This window comes from Mustela putorius, unplaced genomic scaffold (assembly GCF_011764305.1).
Source record: "Mustela putorius furo isolate JIRA1106 unplaced genomic scaffold, ASM1176430v1.1 tig00000450_pilon_pilon_pilon, whole genome shotgun sequence".
NCBI lineage: Eukaryota > Metazoa > Chordata > Mammalia > Carnivora > Mustelidae > Mustela > Mustela putorius.
This window is the reverse complement of record NW_025421385.1, coordinates 20,046,745-20,067,705: the sequence shown is the minus strand read 5'-3', so window position 1 is coordinate 20,067,705 and position 20,961 is coordinate 20,046,745. Positions and strand designations below refer to the sequence as shown.

The 20,961-nt window shown below is 39.4% G+C and overlaps 1 long non-coding RNA gene across 1 annotated transcript; it reads right to left on the bottom strand.

The window, feature by feature from the left end:
- Positions 1-842: 842 nt before the first annotated feature.
- On the bottom strand, positions 843-4,767 carry LOC106005873. Its single transcript, XR_001179570.2, has 3 exons — positions 4,596-4,767; positions 2,449-2,588; positions 843-1,114 (listed from the first exon to the last, which is right to left on the bottom strand). It is a non-coding gene; the product is annotated as an uncharacterized LOC106005873 (long non-coding RNA).
- Positions 4,768-20,961: the final 16,194 nt, after the last annotated feature.

Sequence of the window (20,961 nt, the reverse complement as noted above, 5' to 3'; positions counted from 1 at the left end):
TGCTACTTAGGCTAATACATGGTTCTGGTCTCATTATCAACTAACACAGCATCTAGCCCTTCATTACATGTCCCATCTTAATCCTTAGCCCCATCCAGATAATTCATGGCTCCAACTATGCCATCCTTAATTACTTCATCCTTTTAGTCTAAAGTGATTTCAGTATGAATCATGTCCTTAATTCATTCAGTTCTCTACTTGAATTTTCATTTGTGGACTCAAACTTATTCTCTAGGAATAAGTAACTAGAAATGAACAGGCTTTTCTAAGGAACTAGACCGTAATTTAGGGGCCAATTTCCTGTCTGGTATTCTCAGGCATTCAAATTCAGACTCTATATTTACTAAATGTTTTCAGAATTATGGCATTTTTACATTGGTTTTCGTTTTCCATCTTTTAGAGCATGCAGAATGCTGTCACCTATGCTGTCCAAAGCAATTCACCCAACAACTCCGTGGGGTAAGCACCATCATCCAACTTGAAGCTGGGAGAGATGGAAACATCAGTGAGAGCAGACCATACCCAAAGGCTGATCTTCAAGCGTCTCAGCCTGGCATGATTTCTTCCCATCCCCTTTGACTCCCAAAGTCATCAGTCTTTGACATTTGTGACTGGAACAGCTCAAAATAAGTCATAGCTGAGCAGCAAGTATACAAAAAGAGAAGGGTTCAAGATTGCTGTCCCTTGTATTTTGAAAAACAATTCACTTGTTATCATTCTTAAATTAACATTTATTTAAAAATGAAAATACCAAGGACAAAATAATTGATTATGAGGTAAGAGGAGAGAAAGAGCCCATATTTAGAAGGAGATACATTTAATCATTAAATGACTGAATTAAAGTTAAGGCTTATTCTCTCTCTTTCTTTATTAAATGGTTTACCTGAGCAAAACTTAAGGATTGGGTTTGCCATAGGTCATGCTTGTATTTTTCTTCTGGGTGAATATGATTATGTACTAAAGACCTTGAAAAAGCTATTTCTTCCAGCTAGCTACTGGAGATGGGCCCATAACATTTCTGTGCTTATTTCAACTGGATGGCCTTTGGGAGCAGTCCACAGTGGTTTTTAAATTGGTTTTATGATGAATGATGGCCAGCAGCTCCCTGGAGGGCCTAGGAGAAAGCACAGGGAAGAGAAAGGGCTCTATACTGTGGGCTGGAGACCTGGTATTTCCATTCCAGGGCTGCACCCCACTCGTCTCAGCCTCAAGCTAGTCTTCTAAGCTCCCTTGCCTTCACTCCTTTCCTCTGTAAAATGAAAAGTGAGACAAGATGCACCTGAGGTCCCACTCAGCCTCAAGGCTCTTATGTTCTAGGAAGGCACCTATCCCCAGACATTGACTGTTCTGGTCATGGCCAGTTGCAGATCAATGGCTTAGAAAGTAACACTAATAGGACTACTCTATGGCCTTCTCTGCTGAAATAATTAAATGCAGAGTCTGGTGATTTGTGCCTCAGGAAAGCCTGTGGACAGTTAATGTAACAAATCAAATGTAACAAAGGGGAGAGAAATATGAGTTATTATTTTAAACTCTGCCAGACTCAGAACTACAGGCCAGAAAAGAAATAATGCTGCTGGAGACCACAAAAGGAAAAGAATTTAGAAATATGCCTTCTGTCCTCAAGTCACCCCTCTGTTATACAGTTCTTCACTGGCCCTATGGTATGTACTTCCTAGAACAATAGGCTATCAAATCAGTAGTGCTAGAGATGGAAAAAGACCAGGCAAACTGCACAGGATACTGCAACAGGAAATTGTGACTATACTGGAAGAATAGTCTAGTGGATGCTCTCAGCCATTAGGTCATCTGCAGGGCCATTCAAAAAACATTTATTGAGTTATAATGAAGTCAAATTCCATTCCTTTCCTTTAGTCCATGTTTTTTCTTAGCTGTGAATCATTTCATCCTTGCCCTGCATGAATATGTTAAATGTATGATCACAATTAGTAAAAAGTGAAAGGGTAAGCTGTGAACAAAATGTTTATGAAATTCATAAGCCCGAGGTCAAGTGTAGACACAGGCTGGACTGAACTGTATAGAAGAACAAGGAGCATCTGCTTGTGTGTTGGATGATGAAGAACATGGGGAATTGGTATGATGTAATTTAGTGTGTAGATTCCTTAGTTACTCACAGATTTTATGCAATCTACTACTTAGACTAAATAGAACTCAGTCTTTCATGGAAAATGTTCTTATTTAGTCCAATAAATCAGCAGGGAATTTGAGACCATTACATAACTTTCAGTAGTACATATGGCCAAGGTGGGACACAGGCAAACTCAATCCTTCTGGTCTATGCATGACATAGACATAAAGATAAATCATAAAAAGAAATAAGTTTAGAAATAAACAAAAAGCAAAAATCCGGGAACATTAAAACACAAAGCAATCAGAAGAGCATTGTGCCTTTCTTTCTCTTTAAACCCACCCCTCTTAATAACTTACATGGTTGCCCCTGACCCCTCCTTGGAATGGTAGACAGTACCACATGCTGTGGTCTACTCTCCAATCTGGCAATTCCTTCATCGTATCATGGTTGGACATCATGGTAGTATAGCAAGCAATTTAGCAGGAGTCAATTGGGTCTAGGAAGAAGGTACAATATCGATACAGTGTCCAGCAGGCTGGCTAAATGGCTGACCCTCTATTCCAGGAATAACTGCCAGGATGCTGAGCCTTAACCAGCCAATGCCTTAACGAAAGCCTGAGCTGCTAGCTAACCTAAACCTGCTCAAAGTAGTAGGTAAGGATTCACCCCAAGAATTCTGGGAATTGCCAGACATTTTGAATCAGTGATGAGACTTCCTGTTTTATTAACTCAGTGGGTGCTGCCTTTACAATTGGGGCAACACCTTTACCCAACCTACCTAATTGGACACCAGCATAGCTAAGATTCCTTGGACGAAAGTGGAGCAATCCAGTAGACTATTGCTCATTTGAATCAATCAGTTCTAAAGGTCTGTCCCTCAGTCATTGATATAATAATCAGTCTCCTGGGATTCATCTCTACCTCCCACACTCTCATACTCCACCCCCTTCTCATCTCTGCTCAGCTCACAGGCTGCTTATCATCAATACAGAATGCCATAGTACAGTGAAGGCTTCTCTTCACCCTATCAGGGTCCTCACAAATGCCTCACAACCCATTTATTCATATGCTTTGAAGGCTTTTTGCATATTTTTAGAAGCCATTGTACTGAACTGGCACCAAACCATGTATTCTTTGGCAAGGCTTTGTATAAAGTGTAAAGTGGGTGGTTGTATTGAATGGTCTTCAAGGTTTCCCCAGTGCTAATACTGAGTTCATGTTTGAACTCATGTTCATGGATGACACTGACTTCTACTTTATTGAGATGTATGGCTGGGTTCCATAGTTTTCCCCCCTTTCTGTAACTTCACCATCATCCACTACTGTCTTTCAGGAAGATGGGGCTCCTCCCTTACCAAGATTAACCCACCCTACTGCACTCTTCTTCATTTTTCTCTAGTGATTTTGTATCTTTTATTGACATATGGAAATTATAAAACAAATTCATGATAGTAAACGTTTAAGAAGATAGAGTTAATTAAAATAAAAGTGTACTTATGTCTCTTCCTCCTCTTCCCATCCAAAGATAACTACTTTAATTTTCTGAATATTCTTTCAGAATTTTTTTCTATGCATATACAAATGTAAACACATATATGTATATATAAAATAAATGTGAATCTTTTCATAGTCAATGTACGCGTTATTCTGTAATATGTTTTAAAAACTTAACAATCAAGGGGGTTTGATTGCCTTAGTCAGTTAAGCATCTGACCCTTGATCTCAGCTCAAGTCTTGATCTGGTGAGTTCAGGGCGCATGCTGGGCATGGAGCCTACTTAAACAAACAAACAAAACTTAACATTCCGTTCAACAAGTATTTATTGAGATACTGAGCACCTACTGTGGGTCAAGCTCTGTTCTAGGACATAGGTATACAGGGTGAGAAAAGAGACATGGTTCTTGGCCCAGTAAAACTTAACAGTTCATTGGAAAGATGTTTTGAGCTTCATTTCATTTCAGCTTATAGATATTTTGTTCGTTATTTCTAATAGCTGTATTGTTTGTAGAAGAGGTCTATCATGATTTATTTAAACATTCCTTCATCAGAAAACATTTAAGTTCTCCAATGTTTTGCTATTACAACTAATATTATAAAGAATATCCTTGTACACTTGCATTAGCTTTTCTGTGGACAGAATTGTAGTATGAAATTGATGCCAAATGGTATAAAGATTTTAAAATTTTGATACATTGTCACATTGCTCTCTAAAAAGGCTGTATCAGTTTATCTTCTAGCAATAGCAACCAGAGACTCTACCCCACTCTTTGGAAATTTATCAGCTGCCCCCCTTTTACTTATAATCACTTCCTTTGCCTACAACAAACTTAGGCCATCCTACATCCTAGAGATGTGAGGATACCCTCTCTTCTGCTACTTCTTAAGTTTACCAAGATAGCTTTCTCATCTCTTTTGTTGCTGACATACTAAGTCAGTGCTCCTGGCTATCACTTTCTGCATGCTCTCAATTCTTAACACTTTCCATTAAGATTTACATCCTTACCACAATGCCAGCAATGTCCTCTGGAATGTTCTTGTCACCTCAAATCAATATATTTGATGCCCTTATTTCAGGTATTCAGCTTTACAACATGGGTAACATTTCTTCCTTGTTGAGACTCTCCTCTTCCGGCTTCAAGAGGAACGTGCATCTCTGGTTCTCATCTCAGCTATCTGATGACTCCTTAAATACAGGGACATGTTCTCTCTTTCACATTTTTCTTCTTTCCTCATCATTTCCTTCCCAACCTAATCTACCGCCCTGGCTTTAATTGTTGCTTCTTTATATGCCTGTGAAATCTTGGTCTGTGGTAAGGACCATTCTGGTAAGCTCTAGTCCTGAATTTCCAACTGACGGAGAGTGATACCCCAAAAGGATCTTGATATCAAACTCAGTACTCAGAATGGAACTCATCACCTCTCCCAACCCACAACTTTCTGCATGTTTTCTTTCTTTTAAGAATTGCCATTCTACCAGTCACTGAGGCTCAACTAATGGCATACTTTTTTTTCTTGAATCTCATTTCCCATCCATTGTCAAATCGGTAGAATCTACTAAAGCAGGATTTCACAAACCAAAAGGTACAGAATTAAACAAAGGTTAAAAAAAACAATACTCTTCAGAATCTTACATTGTGAATTCCAGCTCCTATGCAATTCTCCGCTTCTGAGACCAAAGAGCATTTCCCTGTTTCTTTTCTGAAGATTTTATTTATTTATTTGCTAAAGAGAGAGAGAAAGTGAGCTAAAGAGTGGGAGCAGGGGGAGGGGAAGGGAGGCAGTAGCAGACTCCCCACTGAGCAGGGAGTCTCATGCCAGGGAAGGGCTTGATCCATGAACTCCAGGATTATGATCTAAGCCGAAGGCAGACTTTTAACTGACTGAGCCACCCCTATGCGCCAACACTTCTTTCCAGAAGAAACCTCTTGAGGTCTCTCTGGAAGTAAAGGAATAGATTTTGCTAAAGGCATGTATGGAAAAAATGTCATTCTCTACTAAACATATTTTGATGTGTCATTTCACTGAATTCATTCAGAAGTGAGCAGTATGAGAAGGCCAAGTTTGGTGAGATCCATACAGAATGGGTGGTGGGCTTCTTGTCTGACATTGTCCCTGATTCCTGAAACTAAACATTTGTGTGGTTTACTGCTGGCAGATTCCATAATCAGGTTCCAAATCACAGAAGCACAGGCATTTTTTTAAAAATGGGTAAAAACAATTCCATACTTAGTATTACCTTTGCTCAAAATTCTTTTTTTTTTTTTTTTAATATTTTATTATTTGTGAGATGCCTGGGTGGCTCAGTTGGTTGAGCATCTGCCTTTGTTTGGCTCAGGTCATGATCTCAGGGTCCTGGGATAGAGTCTGGCATCATGGTCCTTGCTCAGCAGGGAGTCTGCTTCTCCCTCTGCTTGCCGCTCCCCCTGCTTGTGCAAGCACTCTCTTTCTCTCTTCAACAAGTAAATAAAATATTTTTTTAAAAAATATTTTGTTTATTTGATTATTTTAGGGAAAGAGGGAGAGAGAGAGAACTCATGTGAGCAGGAAGGAGGAGCAGAAGTAAGGGAGACAGTCCCAGAAAGACCCCCACTGAGCGTGGAGCCCTAAGTGGGGCTCCATCTCAGGCACTGAGATCATGAACTGAGCTGAATGAAACCAAGAATCAGTCCTTAACTGACTGAGCCTCCCAGGCACCCTGGCTCAACATTCTTTTAAGTGATCATCAGACATCTTACTCTGTTTCTCAGCTCAGCCTGCTTGGGTTATGAAAGCACTGTCTTTTAAGTGGTATCTATTAATTTCCACTAAAAGTTATTATTTCTATGCATCACCAAATGATAGCACTACAATGCTCCAAGATTATTCAAATAAACTGATAAACTCAGCCTTTATAATATGCTAATTGATTCAGATGAACAAATACATTACTCTTTCCTTTAGGTCCTGAAACTGACTTTGGTTATATCTACTCTAGCCTATGTATAGCTCTGAAATTATGTCCCAGAACCTATATTCACTGCTTTTATCACATTGTTTAATTTTTTTCACATTAAAGGATATTTCCAGAATCTAGCAAGATCAAAATATGTGGAATTATGGAAAAGAAATATTTATTTTTTTCTTTCCTGTGTATGTGTGTCAGCAGCAAGTTTTATTGAGATATAATTGGCATAACCCTATATTAGTTTCAGGTGTAGAGCATAATGATTTGATATTTATATATGTTGTGAAATGATCACCACAGTAAGTCCAGTTAGCATCCATCATCATACATAGCTCAGAATTTTTTTTTCCCAATGATTCTTCTCTTACAAGCCTTCATGGGAGAAATCCCCCACACATATGCCAAAGGCCATGTACTTCAGAATGTTCTTAGTGGTGCTGTTAACAACAAAGAAAACAGAAAGCAGTCCAGATGCCTGCCAATGGGAGACTAGGAGGATGAACTGTGGTCTATTTATACAAATGAAGACTATGATATAAATGAATGGGTTGATCTTAACAATATGATGTTAAGTTAAAAACATTAAGTCCCAAAAGATTACCTATAGTATGATACTCTATTTCTAAAGTTAATAACAAGTAAAATTAAAATGTAAATTTTGAATGTGTATAGACACAATAAAACCGCTTAAAAAGGAAAGCAAAGGAATGATCAACACTGGATTCCAGATGATGCTACTTTAAGGGGGATGGCTAAGGGGATGAGGAGGAACCATATGGATATATGCAGATATTTCCAAAGATCTAACTTTTTTGAGGGGGTAGTTTCATAGGAGCTCATTAAATTATTTCAAATATTCAATTAAATCGCTAATTCAGTAAATAAAATTAGGACATGCACTTATCAATTACGAAAGTATGTCATGAAACTGGACTACTATGCATCTAATTCTTTGTAATTGAGGGCCAGTGGAAGGTCCAAGATGAAACTGGTACATTAGCAGGTGAGGTCTCTACATTAGCAGGTGAGGTCTCCAGGATTCGATCTGGAAGAGATCTCTTTTTTTAGCTACCACCACCCCTGCATGCTCCTTGCTTCCATGAAGGTGGATTTGCAAGAGGGCCTTGATGGAGACAAAGGCAAGGGAAGGGCATGGAGCCTTTCTCAGACACGGGTCCCTTCTTTCGCTTCACAGACGTGCATCTTGACCTTGGGAAGAATGGTGATTGCAGAACTGAAGATGATTTTAATGAGGAAATTAAAAGTAACAACAGCAACATCAAAAATAAATACCTGAGTATGACTGCTTTGGCATCCATGGCAAGGTACAAAACCGAGTGGGTGATAGTGGCCTTCTTTCTGCTTCTGCTCAGAATACAGCTGACTGTGGCCTATAGAAGGACCCTTCACTTTGAGAGTGCTGGGCATCAGATCCTTGGCAGGATAATCAGTGCTCTTATGGAGTGTCTGACAGTCAGGGCTGAGATGAAATGCTGTATAATTCAGAAGTCAAGAGCAAGGGCTAGAGGCAGAGTGCATTCTTTTACATGCTGGCCCTCTGCTTACCTTGTGCATGCTACTGACTTTCTGCAAGACTCAATTTTCCCATATATAAAAGGAAAATAATAATAGTATATACCCCATGGCTTACTGTGAAGGTTTAATGATAAAATCTAGTAGGGTAGAATATGTAGCACCCAGCCAGTAGATTTTACATACACCCTCTTAATAGATGCATGGACAAAAGATATCTGAGAACAAATACAATTGGTTGGGTCCTTATAAGGGCCATAAGAGGTGGTGTGATGGAGAGCCTGTTAATACACAATGACTCTGCCTGTTAGTAATGGCAGTCCAGCCAATGTCTATGATTGGATGGATCAGTTTAATAAGGCCTTCATTCTTCTTCTTCTTCTTCTTTTTTTTTTTTTTAAGATTTTTTGACACAGAGAGAGAGAGTAAAAGAGAGCATGAGCAGGGGGAGTAACATTGGGAGAGGGAGAAGCCGGGTCCCCCCAGGACCCAGGGGTCATGACCTGAAGCAAAGGCAGACACTTAACCAACTGAGCCATTCAAAAGAGCTGACAAGGACCTTCATTTCTGAGAAAAAGTTAGAAGGGAAATGAGTTAACATGGGGAAAGAAGTGGGTTAGATGGTGAACTTTTCAGTAAAGACCTAGGTCATCAAAAATTAAAATAATTCTGTCTTTTATGAAGACAGATATATGTACATATTCAAAGAGTTCCATGCAAAAAAGATTAACAGGCACACACAAACACGACTGGTATTTAAAGTAGTAAATTTCGTAACTATTCCCACAGCTGGGCTCCTCAGAAGGCTGGCTTGATGAGCCCAGAAGGACTCCATTTTTCTCTCCTGCACTTTGGAAGCCCACCAACAACCATTCTGGGTGTGATTGTGACCCTAAAACCCAGTCCATTTCAATGCATTCTCCATATCCTCCTCTTTGAAGCATGCCAGAGATAAAGAGTGACATGATGAGCGAGAGCAAGTTTAATTAGCACACGCCTTGCGATATTTCCCCCTTGGGGATTATCTGCGCTTTTCTGGTTTGGAATAGGCTCTTAAATTCAAGTTTTTAAAAGCATTTTACTTTCTGAATATATTTCTGGATAAGTTTTAAAAGTCAGCCCATAATGTAGTGATCTAAGGAAGAGAGATTGTGTGCAATCCAAGGTAGAGACATGAGACATGAGTTGTCTTTTTTTTTTTTAACCTCTTTCCACAGTTTTTGAGAGTTATGTTTTAAAGTTGTAATAGCCAGAGCAGCCCTCTAGATCTCTGGGGAGGAATGTTCCTGCTAAAATAATAAAGAAAGGATGACAGGATAAAGACAAATCTGACATGTAAGCAAGATGCAACTCTTGGTTATGTCCTTCCTTGTCCCCACCCTGTGCTGCTCTGTCCCTTGGGGAGGCTGCTAGAGCAGGGCCCTGTCACTTAAGGAGACTCAGCCTGTGGCTTGGCAGCTGTTTCTTGTGTATGGCATGTTTGATTCACAGGATTTGGGATGAAAGTCCTATCTTTTCTCTTCTCCGCCCAGATGAAATCATTTCCTTTCGCCATCCTGCAGTTTCGTTCTTATGGAAGAGAAGGGTTCGGGTTATAAAAGAGACAGGGAAGGAAAGGCAAGGAAGGAAGAGGCAGTTTATAAGCCTGCCAGGCTTTCATATGTGTGAGATTGAAAGAGAGCTCACACTTGCAAAAAGACAATGGTGCTGAAATGTCTGAACTTGACACATTGGTGGGAATCACCTTTCCCATCTTTGCTGAGCCAGATGCTGGAAATGTACCATGTCATTCCCTGAGAAGAATGCTTGTTAATCAGATAAATATATATATATATATATATATATATATATATATATATTTGAGTTCAATATATATATATATATATATATTTGAGATTATTAGGATTTTACAAGTCAGAATATTGTTGGGAGTTAACAGTTTTCAAAGCCATATTAAATCATGTGATGGAGAAAATACTCCCTGGTCCTCATAAACTTGCAAAAATGGAAAATGGCAAGCTTTGTCTTTTTTCCACAGGACATGAAATTTGAAAAATAGCATGAAGGCTGTATCCAAACCCTCTCTGCCCTAAAAATGGCACAGCAATCTAAAGAATGAGTACGTGCAGTGACATATGTTGTCAGCTGTCTCAATAAAAGGATGTTTCCATAATATGATGTTATTTCTTCAAGCCACATTCAATATTCTTGGCTGCCAGATGACAAGGGGAGAAAAAAAAACAAGACATTTTTAGGGCAAAGGACAAAGTCTCAAGGACTGGGGGAGGGGGAGTGAAGAAGGGAGGGATAAGGTAATTTGAAATTTGTGGCTCCTCTGTCTGTCCTATTTAATTTTTGAGATGGGTGGGGAAGAGATACATAATATAGGAATTTGGGGGAGACCAGTCCCTCAATGCTGACACGTATCTGGAGAGTATTTGTTATTTTTATACTGAATGCTCCATTAACCAAAAGGCCAAAATTGGGTGAACATGGACTGAAGGCAGGAAGGAAAGACCCTGCTACTCTCTAGTTGTCCTCAGAGAGTTTCCAGGGTTGCTATTATTCTAAGGACTAGCTGCTCCCAGAGTCACCCTCCAAAGAAGGCAGTCATGAATGGAATGATTATTGACTTAAGATATTTAATAAGCTCATGATAATAATCTCTTTAGTGTTGTAGTCAAGTTCTGTGCACACACATACACCCATAACACACACTCATAACACACATCCATCCATACATGTTACACACATGCATAACACATACCATACACACACCATACACATGCCCATAACACATACCATACACACACCATATACACACCCATAACACACATCCATACATATACCCATAAGATACATCCATAACACACAACATACACACACCATACACACACCCATAACACATACCATACACACAGCATACACACACCCATAACACACACACATACACACAATGTTCTGACACCCTACACACAATCCTCCCTAGCCTCAATTCTAGTTTGTGTTTTGTCTCATTATATGAAGTGGCAAACATGAGTAGCTTGCGAAGTTGTTCAATGGGACCTTTGTAATATCTCCTTCCATTACAGACTTCTGAGCCTTCAAAGGATTTGCAAATTGCTGATGGTAAAATAATAATAATAATAATAATAATAATTGGTTGAGAATATAAATTCTTAATCATGTTTCTTACATGTTCAAGGATTATTATTCCTTTGGCCTCTTTGTCATCCATGTCAACACGGTTTAGGTTGTAAATCTGTTGAGGGTGGGGCAGTGGACATATATGCCCTAGAATTTTCTAAGATAACACTGATTTCAGATATTCTGCTCTGGGGCCCCTGAAATACCTTCAAATCTATTGGAAAATCTGCCCCATAGCTGCTCTGTCTCCATGGCCTCATGTTCAGAGAAGTGGTTGGTTAAAGCTTTGTAACGAAGGCAATGGAGAGTCCTAATTCAGGCTGGTGAGTGGTGGGTGACATCCAGGCCAGGGGCTCCTGTGGCAGAGCTGCTCCCGAGAGAGCACACCAGGGTTGTATAGTTCTCAGAGATCCAGAAGGAAGGGGAAAGTCCTTTTAAAGCATCTGGGATAATTTTTATTTAAAATTGTGAGCCTATACTGCTTTGCCCAATAAGTGAAATTTACTCCAGTGTTGGCAATGACTGTATGTATGACTATCCTATTTTCAGGAAATGATCTGCAGCTCATAAATTCTGCCAAAACATGAATAAAACTAAAATATCCCGAAGTGAACTTAAAATCATTCTGGAACAGAAATGTTCCCCAGTATGATGAGATTTGCCTTTTTCTTTTTTTTAAAAGTGAATTTTTGAAAATGAAATTTTGCTTCTTTTTTTTCCTCTCCAGTTTTCTCAGTTAACTTTTCCAGCAGTTCAAGTGAAGGATCCATCTCCTTTTGGTTCCGGGGGAGCAGCTGTAGCAAGTTTAGCAAGTCCTTCAGTTTGGATCCTATGTTTTAATCCCCACCACCTCCTGTCAGACACACACACAGAGACACACAGACACACACACACATACACACTCACACACAGACACACATACACTCTTCTGGGGGAGCAGCTTTTGTGAGCCTCGGACTCCAGTGGGACCATGACATCTGCTGTGGACACTCAGCAGCACAGCTGACATGTCTTTGAAAAGTAAATTGTTAGTGTCTCTTAGGGAACAGAGCAATTTCCTCCGTCCGTCAGAGATGAACACTTGGATTGAGAGGGAGTACTTAGTTCTCATGGAAGTTAGCATCTGAAATAAGTGTCAGAAGCCAATCTCTTGACCCTGAAGTTGAGGTCAACCAGTCCTGGTCAGGGTCAGGAGCTTAAAAGAAAGGTTGTTAATAGAGTTTAATGGGGTGAGGCTATTTTCAACTGAATCTTCAAAAGCCTTTCAGGCTGCAATTAGAATTTACCCTTTGCTTAAGAAAAATGACTCTACCCCTTCCACAGCCATTGATTCTTACTTATTGATACTACTTAATTAGTGGCATTAAAATAATACACTTAAAACGTCGAATGTTCAATGTTTCTCTTTATTCTTTTCTCTTCCTGTTCCAGCCATTCCAAAGGGTTTTAAATTTTCTGAACAAGCCATGTCATTTTGTGGTTGGCCTTAAACATGTTGTTTTCTCTTTTACTCTTCCCGTTTCCTTTGCCTCTCTGCCTGGCTAATTCCTCCTCAGCCTGCGAGTCCTGAGCTGCGTCCATCAGCATCTTTTGGGGTGCCACTCGTGTGAGCTCCCCGAACCTCTGGGCTTACCACCCCACCCCATGTCTCACTTCAGCTTGTTTGCTAGGACCTTCCACCTCTGCACCAAAAGCTCTTCTCTAGTGCTTGGCACACGCTGGGTACTCAATATTGTTGGATGAATGAATACACGAAGACTAGAGAAATGAACAAATATGTGAAGTGCTTGGCAATTGGTGGAAGTATAGTGTCTTTTAAGTGTTACTGTTCATCAGGATGTCTTGGAAGACTTGATAAAAATGAGAATTCTCAAGTACTAACTGTAGGGATTTTGCATGAGACATGATGATATGTGTGGTAAGCTACACATAATTTGTTACTGCTCGAGCACAAAACGTGAGACAGAAGTGGAGGTTGACAAGACCAGAAGAATAGGCAGGAATAAGATTTGGAGGAAGTGCCAATGGGCTTGGGTTTCATTTGCAGTACAGGTTATGGAGAGTCAGCCAAGGGCTTTAAAATATGATTGGATTCATGTCGTCTGTAGAAAGTACATTCAATACTGGTTCTCAATCTTGTCCACGTCTTAGAATTATCTGGGTTATTTTAACAAATAAGCAATAAAGCCTGGGTCTATCCTGAGTGATTTGAATTTAATTGTTCTGAGGTATGGCTGGACTTTGGATGGTGTCAAAGCTTCCCAGGTGATTCTAATATAAAGTAAAAACTGAGAACTACCAAAATAGAAGAGAAAATCTGTCCATACAATTTGGCAATCAACTCTCTTGTGACATCTCTTTAATTACAGTTGTGTTTTGAGGAAAATCAAATTAAAAATCACATTGAAATATCACTGTACACTTAGCAAAATGGCTAAAATAAAAAAAATAGTAGTAGAACTAAATACTGGGGAGCATGGAGAGAAATCAGATCTCTCATACAAAGCTGGTGGGAACCTATGATAGTTTCATAAAAGCTAACCATGCAGCTACCATACACCATGATGTTTGTACTCCTGGGCATTTATCCCAGAGAAGTGGAAATGTAGATTGACCAAAAAACTTGTACACAGATGTTCATAGCAACTTTAATTACAATAGCCCCACATTGGAAACAATCCAAATGTCCTTCGGTGGGTGAATAGTTATACAGATTTTGGTATGTCCATATGATGGAATACTATTCAGCAATAAAAAAGAACAAACTATTGACCCATGAAATACAATAATTTCGATGGGTCTCAAGGGCATTATGTTCAGTGAAAAAAGCCAATTTGAAAAGGTTACGTGCTATATGATTCTACTTATATAACATTCTTGAAATGATAAAACAATGGAAATAGAGAACAGATGAGTTGTGCCAGAGGACAGAGATGGGAATGGATATTACGAAGGGGTAAACTTAAGGAGTCCCTTTGTGATGATGGAATAGTTCTGTATCCTGATTAGGGTGGTGGTTATACAAATCTATACAGGGGACTGAATTGCACAGAACTACATCTACACACAAGCACACAGCTGAATGACAGGTAAAAAGTGGTGAAAGCTGAATAAAGTTTTATAGTCTAGGTATAAGTATGGTGCCAATGTCAATTCTTTGGTTTTGATGTTTGTAGTAAAGTCATATAAGATGGCACATGGAAGTTGGCTGAAAGGTTCATGGGACTCTGCGTTCTATGTTTGCCACTTCCTATCATCTACTAGTACTTCAAACTAAAAAAAAAAAATTGTAGTTATGTATTGTTATTCATTAGTTGTATTAGTTAAAGTTTCACACATTTGTATTTTAATACTTTAGGTAGACTGGAGATTTAAGTATAGTGACAATGTCTCATGATTGCCCTACTTTAAGTCAATGTTATAATTCAATGCAAAGTCCATTTATTTCAATAAACATTTGAGGGCTTACTAGACATAAAATTAATAAGTTTTAGTCTGCTAACCATTAATATTATATTGTCCATCCAGCCCAGCATCGTGACGTGTACAGAGTGAGATCTCAAAATACAGTATCGTTTGCTAACCTTATTAATTTTTATGGTGATACGTGATAGACCTCTTATTTATATAAACACTACATTTCCTTTATTTCCTTTCTCCGAAAAGATGGAACATAATGTCAGGAAAATACATTTTCCAAATTAATTTTGTTCTTTAGGTTTCTAAGTCACAAGGACTGAGGGAAATATTTATTTGATCCATACATATATTATATGTTTTAAGTTGCAAGTATATGGGCTTAGATCAAAAGGCATAATATATATTTCTATTCTTACCTTGAAATCAGGACAAAACAGCTTACTCTACCAAATGACATTCTTAGTCTTTTTTTTTTTTTTTTTTTTTTTTTAATAATCACTAAGCTTAAATTTGTGGGGAGGAGTACAATTTTCTTAATGTTTTCTACTTGGTTCAACATTCCCAGACAGCAATTACAAGCCAAATATCATTTCAGTAAATGAGAAATTCTTGTTTTCATGTACTGATTGGCTTTATTACACATGAAGGTTAATTGGGAGGCTTCTGGAGCTTATCTGGGTAATGATGAACAGCTGCAACAGATTGCCCTCCCCCCTACCCCACCTCATTTTGACCGAACTGCACCCAAACAAAACCTCCTGCAAAGGGAACATGATTAAACCACGCGGCAGATCCCGGTTGCAGTTGTATCTGAGTGAACATCGTAGAAAGCCAGAGGGAAACAGAAAGCATGAGAGGAAATGCTCAGTTTAGCAATGGTGGAGCACCGCCGCCCCCGCCCCCCACCCTTCCCCCCAGACCCCTGCAGCTATCAGATTTGACTCCTGGAGTTCTAAAGCACTGTGCTTAACTAGATCTTCATCCTTCAGGAGTAAGTGGTACCAGCAATGGCAAAAATGGGCTTGGTAATACAGCGGAGCTCAATGGTTGATTTTTCTAACCTCAGTGTAAGATCAACTCTGCTGATTTCAGTAGCAGAGAGAGAGGATGGCTCTGACTGCTTTGAAGAGCTTCTAGAGTACATTACCTGTCTCATGAGATCTTTAATAGCAAGAGCTATTAAAGATTTGAGTGACTTGTCATGGGTCAAGCATTGTACTGTGTGACACGTGTCGCCTCAGCTAATGCTCTCTCTAACTGTAGGTAGAATTACTACATATATGTTACGTATATGATGATGCCTAGAGGACTTAGGGAGCTTGTCTAGGGTCACAGAACCAGGGGTTGTTTGAGGCTGGGCTTAAGTTCAGGTCCATCCTTCCCTAGAGGCTCACTCTTTTCCTCCTGGGTGCAGGTTAACAGATAATGCCATCCATGGAACTCATTCAGAGAGTGAGTTGCCTGGTAAAGAATTTATTAGAGTGGTAGATATCTTCCCAGTTCAGTTAGTCATTGGCCAAGTCACCAAGGGGATAGCCAATACTCTCTCTGGTTATCTGTGTGTGTATTTAGGACGGCCTGCTTTCCATTGTGTGGTATTGTGATACTGCAGTGTATGTTAGGGAGTTAAAGTTTTCAGGTAAAAGAAACTTGCTTAGTGATAAAGGAAGAGTTAGTAATGATTTGGATGGCAGATGGATATGCGCCATTGGTGCCCTCGCTTGCTAGTGGGGTTCTCCTCATCCAAGGTTCCTCTAGTCCACACACTCCTGTTTGACCCTTTATACAAAGCTTGGTCCTGTCATGATCTTCATCTGAAGCATTAAGGGGATTCATAAACAGTCTTTCATCTCACTGTCTGTTTTTAAAATGATTCCTTCTACCTCTTATCTTTTTAGTTCATGACAACAAGGAAGTTCGGTAACAGCTTCAGAGGGCAGGTTTGGAATCAGACAGACCCATGTTCAAATTCTAGTACAGGCACTTGTTGATACTTAGACACACACTTTGGTCAAGTCACTTAATTTCTCTGAGCTTCAGTTCTCTCATCTGTAAAATGTGAGCAAGGATACAGTATTTTCGGGTTGCTGCGGGAATTACATGAGATGATTCATGTGAAGGCCTATTTCTGGCACAATGAAAGAGTTCAAATGTTAGTCAAAAGTCATTATCAACAACAATCCTTCATACCTGCTCTTCCCATAATTTGGAATTCTTTTTTTTTTCTTCACTAATCTCTAAGCTTCCTTTGGCTCCAATGTACCATTTAGCAAACATGAAGACCATGCATGTGTAGTTCTGTGCAGTTTCAAAACTTACATTACTCTGTATTCTAGCTGCCAAACACTGTAATAACCCCCACTTTCTTAATTTTTCTTCCTCTGATACATAATTTAGCACCTGTGTAAACTTATGCAGGTGTGCTCAACTATGTATAAATGTTTGCATATATGCTTCTATTACATTTATTTATGTGATTCTGGGTACAAGCAGTTTCTTTATTAAATTATATACTCCCCAGGGACAAGGATCACATTTTCTACTTTTGCAACAGGTCTGGGTGTCCTTCCAAGAATAGATTTTTATGAAGGCTGAAACTAAAACATATAGTTCCGCTTTAATAAGATGTTAATGGCAAGTTTCCAAACGTTGTGATTGTGTTTTTATCTAGAGCGTTATTTCTTAAAGAAATGTTAGCAAAGCTCAGCATTCTATAGAGATGTTCAACCTGGGGGCCTTGAGTTGGTGACTTTTGACATTTAAAGAATTAAAAGAACAAATCTATTTGAGAAATAAGTCAACATTAACAAAAAGAAAGAAAGGGTTTAGGGGCACCCGGGAGGCTCAGTCTGTTAAGCATCTGACTCTTGGTTTGGGCTCACATGTTGATCTTGGGGTCATAAGATGGAGCCCCAGGACAGCTCTGTGCTCCGCAGGGAGTCTGCTTCGGATTCTCTCTCTCTCCCTACCTCTGCCACTCTCCTCACTTGTGCTCCCTCTCTCTCTAAAATAATAAATACATCTTTTTAAAAGAAAAGGAAGAAGTTTAGTAATTGTGACTTTCAAGAAAACCTCAGACTGTATTTCCTTTGATCCGTGAAGTGATTGATACATTGGATTAAGAAAATGTCAAGTCCTTTTTATGATGGGAAATGTCGACATACAAATAAATAGAATAGCTGCTGGGACTCTCCTATATCTACTACCTAGACTTGCAGTATCATTTTGTTAAAATAGTTAATGTAAATTAGGATATTAAGTCATTTATCCCTGAATCCTTGAGTACACATCTCTGTAAACAGTAAGGAATTTCCCCACATAATTACAGTGCCACTATTGACCTAACAAAACTTAGAAATCTTTAATATTATCTAATAAAAATTTGTATCCAGGTTTTCCTGGTTGCCACCTGAAATATCTTTAACAGTTGGCTTGTTTAAAGCAGAGCACATTAAGGACCACACGGAGTACTCAATGGGCACGTCTCTTAAGACTCCGCTGGTCTGGAAGAGTTCTGTGTCCTCTACCAACACCCCACTTTGGTTGTATTCACTTAGTAAGGAGGCGAGGCTGTTTGACCTGTAGAAAGTCCTTTCTTCTGGAAAACTACTGATTGCTTCAATGAAATGGCATTTCACCAGTTACATGACTAAATTTGTCCTATATTCTCTCGTTAGGCTTATTCATTTGAGATCAGCTGTGTGAGGCACAAGACTAGGTAATCAAAGAGCATGGACTTTGTCCTTAGAGAAGTTGGAATCTAATATACATTCTTGTCAAATTCTTTTAAAAATTTTGCTATCAAATTTCATCATATTTCAAACATAAATTAGTTTTTCTCGTTTAGTTAAAACAAAACTGGTACTTACGATTATTTTTCAGATTTTAACACAGTACCCAAAAGCAAACAATGTTATAATAGTTAGATGTCATCCTGTTTACATCTGATAATTCACTTCTATTTGTTTTGTGGATTATTATAATAAACTGTCTAATGGTTAAAAAGAAAAAGAAAGTGTCAAGTCATGCATAATGGTCATAATAATAATCGCTGCAGGGTCGCCTGGGTGGCTCAGTGTAAGTTAAAGCCTCTGCCTTCGGCTCAGGTCATGATTCCAGGGTCCTGGGATCGAGCCCCGCATCGGGCTCTAGCTCAGCAGGGAGCCTGCTTCCTCCTCTCTCTGCCTGCCTCTCTGCCTACTTGTGATCTCTGTCTGTCAAATAAATAAATAAATAAAATCTTAAAAAAATATTAATCGCTGCACTTTTCCAGTACTTAGTAGGTGTTGGTACCTTGTTAGGAGCTGTTTTGTCTTGTCTCAACTAGTCTTCCCAGCACTCCCAGGGGTAGGCATCGTGTTCCTTCCCACATCAGGTACCGGGAAACTAACGTTTAACCCGTTGTCCAGAATGTAGCCAAAATAGAGGCAGGGTATGTTGACCACTCGGCTATACTGCCTCTTTTACATGAGGGAGTTTTACAGACGACCTATAAAGATAATTCCAACAGCTCCCTTTCCCTTCATCTACACCACCTCTTCCCAGCTCCCTTACAAAGGGGAAGAAAATTCTACTAGTATATTCATGATTACTTAGTGTAAATAAATAATGTCAACTGCAGGAGTTTGGGACAGTTTTCAAGAAAAACTCAAGAAAGAAAAAGAAAAGTCTCTCCGTGGTTGCTTGCCTTCAGATGCTCCTGCTCTCCACTGGGCTGGCTCTCTACTCACTGCCTGCTGCTGGGGTCCTCAAGAGAGCGTTGTCCTGTCAGAACGAAGCCATTAGGGAAAAGCCCTCAGTGCTTTTCAGAGGACAGACAGGAAATATCTTTTGCTCTTATCCTCTCCCTTTTCCTTCCTCAGCTCTGTTCTTTCTGGAATAAGTAACAGCTAACTTCACCCAGCCGTTGGGTAACTTGAGCCCTCCCAGAGCACAGTCTGAGAACGTTGGCTCTGAACATGCACACACCACACACAGCTGCTTGGGGCCCTCCTTTTTGGCAGCCTTACAACTCTCATCTGCTCCTGCCGGATCTCAGGACACAGCAGTTACAGAGCTGGCCTCTGGGCCTGCACGTAAGGCATGCTTTAGTAATAAAAACATTGAGTTGGTCTCTTGCAACTTCAAACATTCTGTGAGTTTCTCAGCCTTGAGTCCTAGGGGAAAAGAACTTCTCAGTGGAGTCAGCATGACAGTGTGGTTAGTTTGTCGAAGATCCTTTCATTTGTTCTCTTTTACAATAGAGGTACCTAGAGAGATTCCAAGTCACAGCAACGCGCTATGTTCTGCCTAATGGCAGAGGGGAGAGGGGCAAGGGGAGCACGGGGCTCCTCAGATGCCTGGGTTCTGACAGGTGCAGTCACACTTTGTAATTTTGTGCTGTTTCTTAAAGAGGCCCTTGTACATTGTACAATTTTCGGGCCACTTAAAACCTAGATCTGCCCCTGGTTGGGTGACTTTTTGAACAATGGCTCAATCTATCATGTTTGACTAACAAATTTAAACCTCTGATGGTTGAATATGGAAAGATTAGTGCAAATAATATGAACAACTAAAATTTCTTGGGTGTCTTTACATGCATCAGGCACCGTGGTAAATATTTTTCTTATATTAACTTCCTCAACTCTCACAAAAAGCCTTAGCCTTTAAGGTCTACTATTAGCCCATTTTTAGGATGGGGATATTAAGTAACTCACCTCAGGATTCCAACTAGTGAGGAACAAAGATTGTACTTGAGTCTATCCAGAGCCCGTGCTGTCCACCATGGTACTCTCTGTTGGTGTGAACTGAGTTTTTATTTCACTTCTGGTTCTTTTGAAGCCTTGTTCTTTGTCTTCACTAAGTCAATGCATTTCTTGTTGCCTTAGTCTCCTCCTCAGATTTTATTTCTCTCCTTTCCAGAGATGAGAATGGATTTGCCCATTGGATATTGGAGATTGGAATCCAAGAATAGGCAAAATGTACTCCAACCAAAATCCAGAGAAGGCAGATGCCTTCTCATTTGGCAACAAAAGTGGGATGGGGACTTCAGGCCTCTATCTTTCACTCCTCAATGTAAAGATTCCTCCATGGAACATACTTACATCATAATAAGTATAGAGTATAGTGTAGTGTAGTAGTATTGTACGTACAGAGTATACAATAGAATTTCTCTCTGCAAAGTTTGACTTGAATCAGTGTTCTTATCTTAATTAAGAAAAAAAACCTTTATTTTACATATAAATAGTTGTATCTTTGTTCACATCAAAAGAAATTCCAGGCTGTATTACAAAAGGGAGCAGTTAACGTCTGTGACTCACATTATCATTACTTTTTCTAAAAAAAG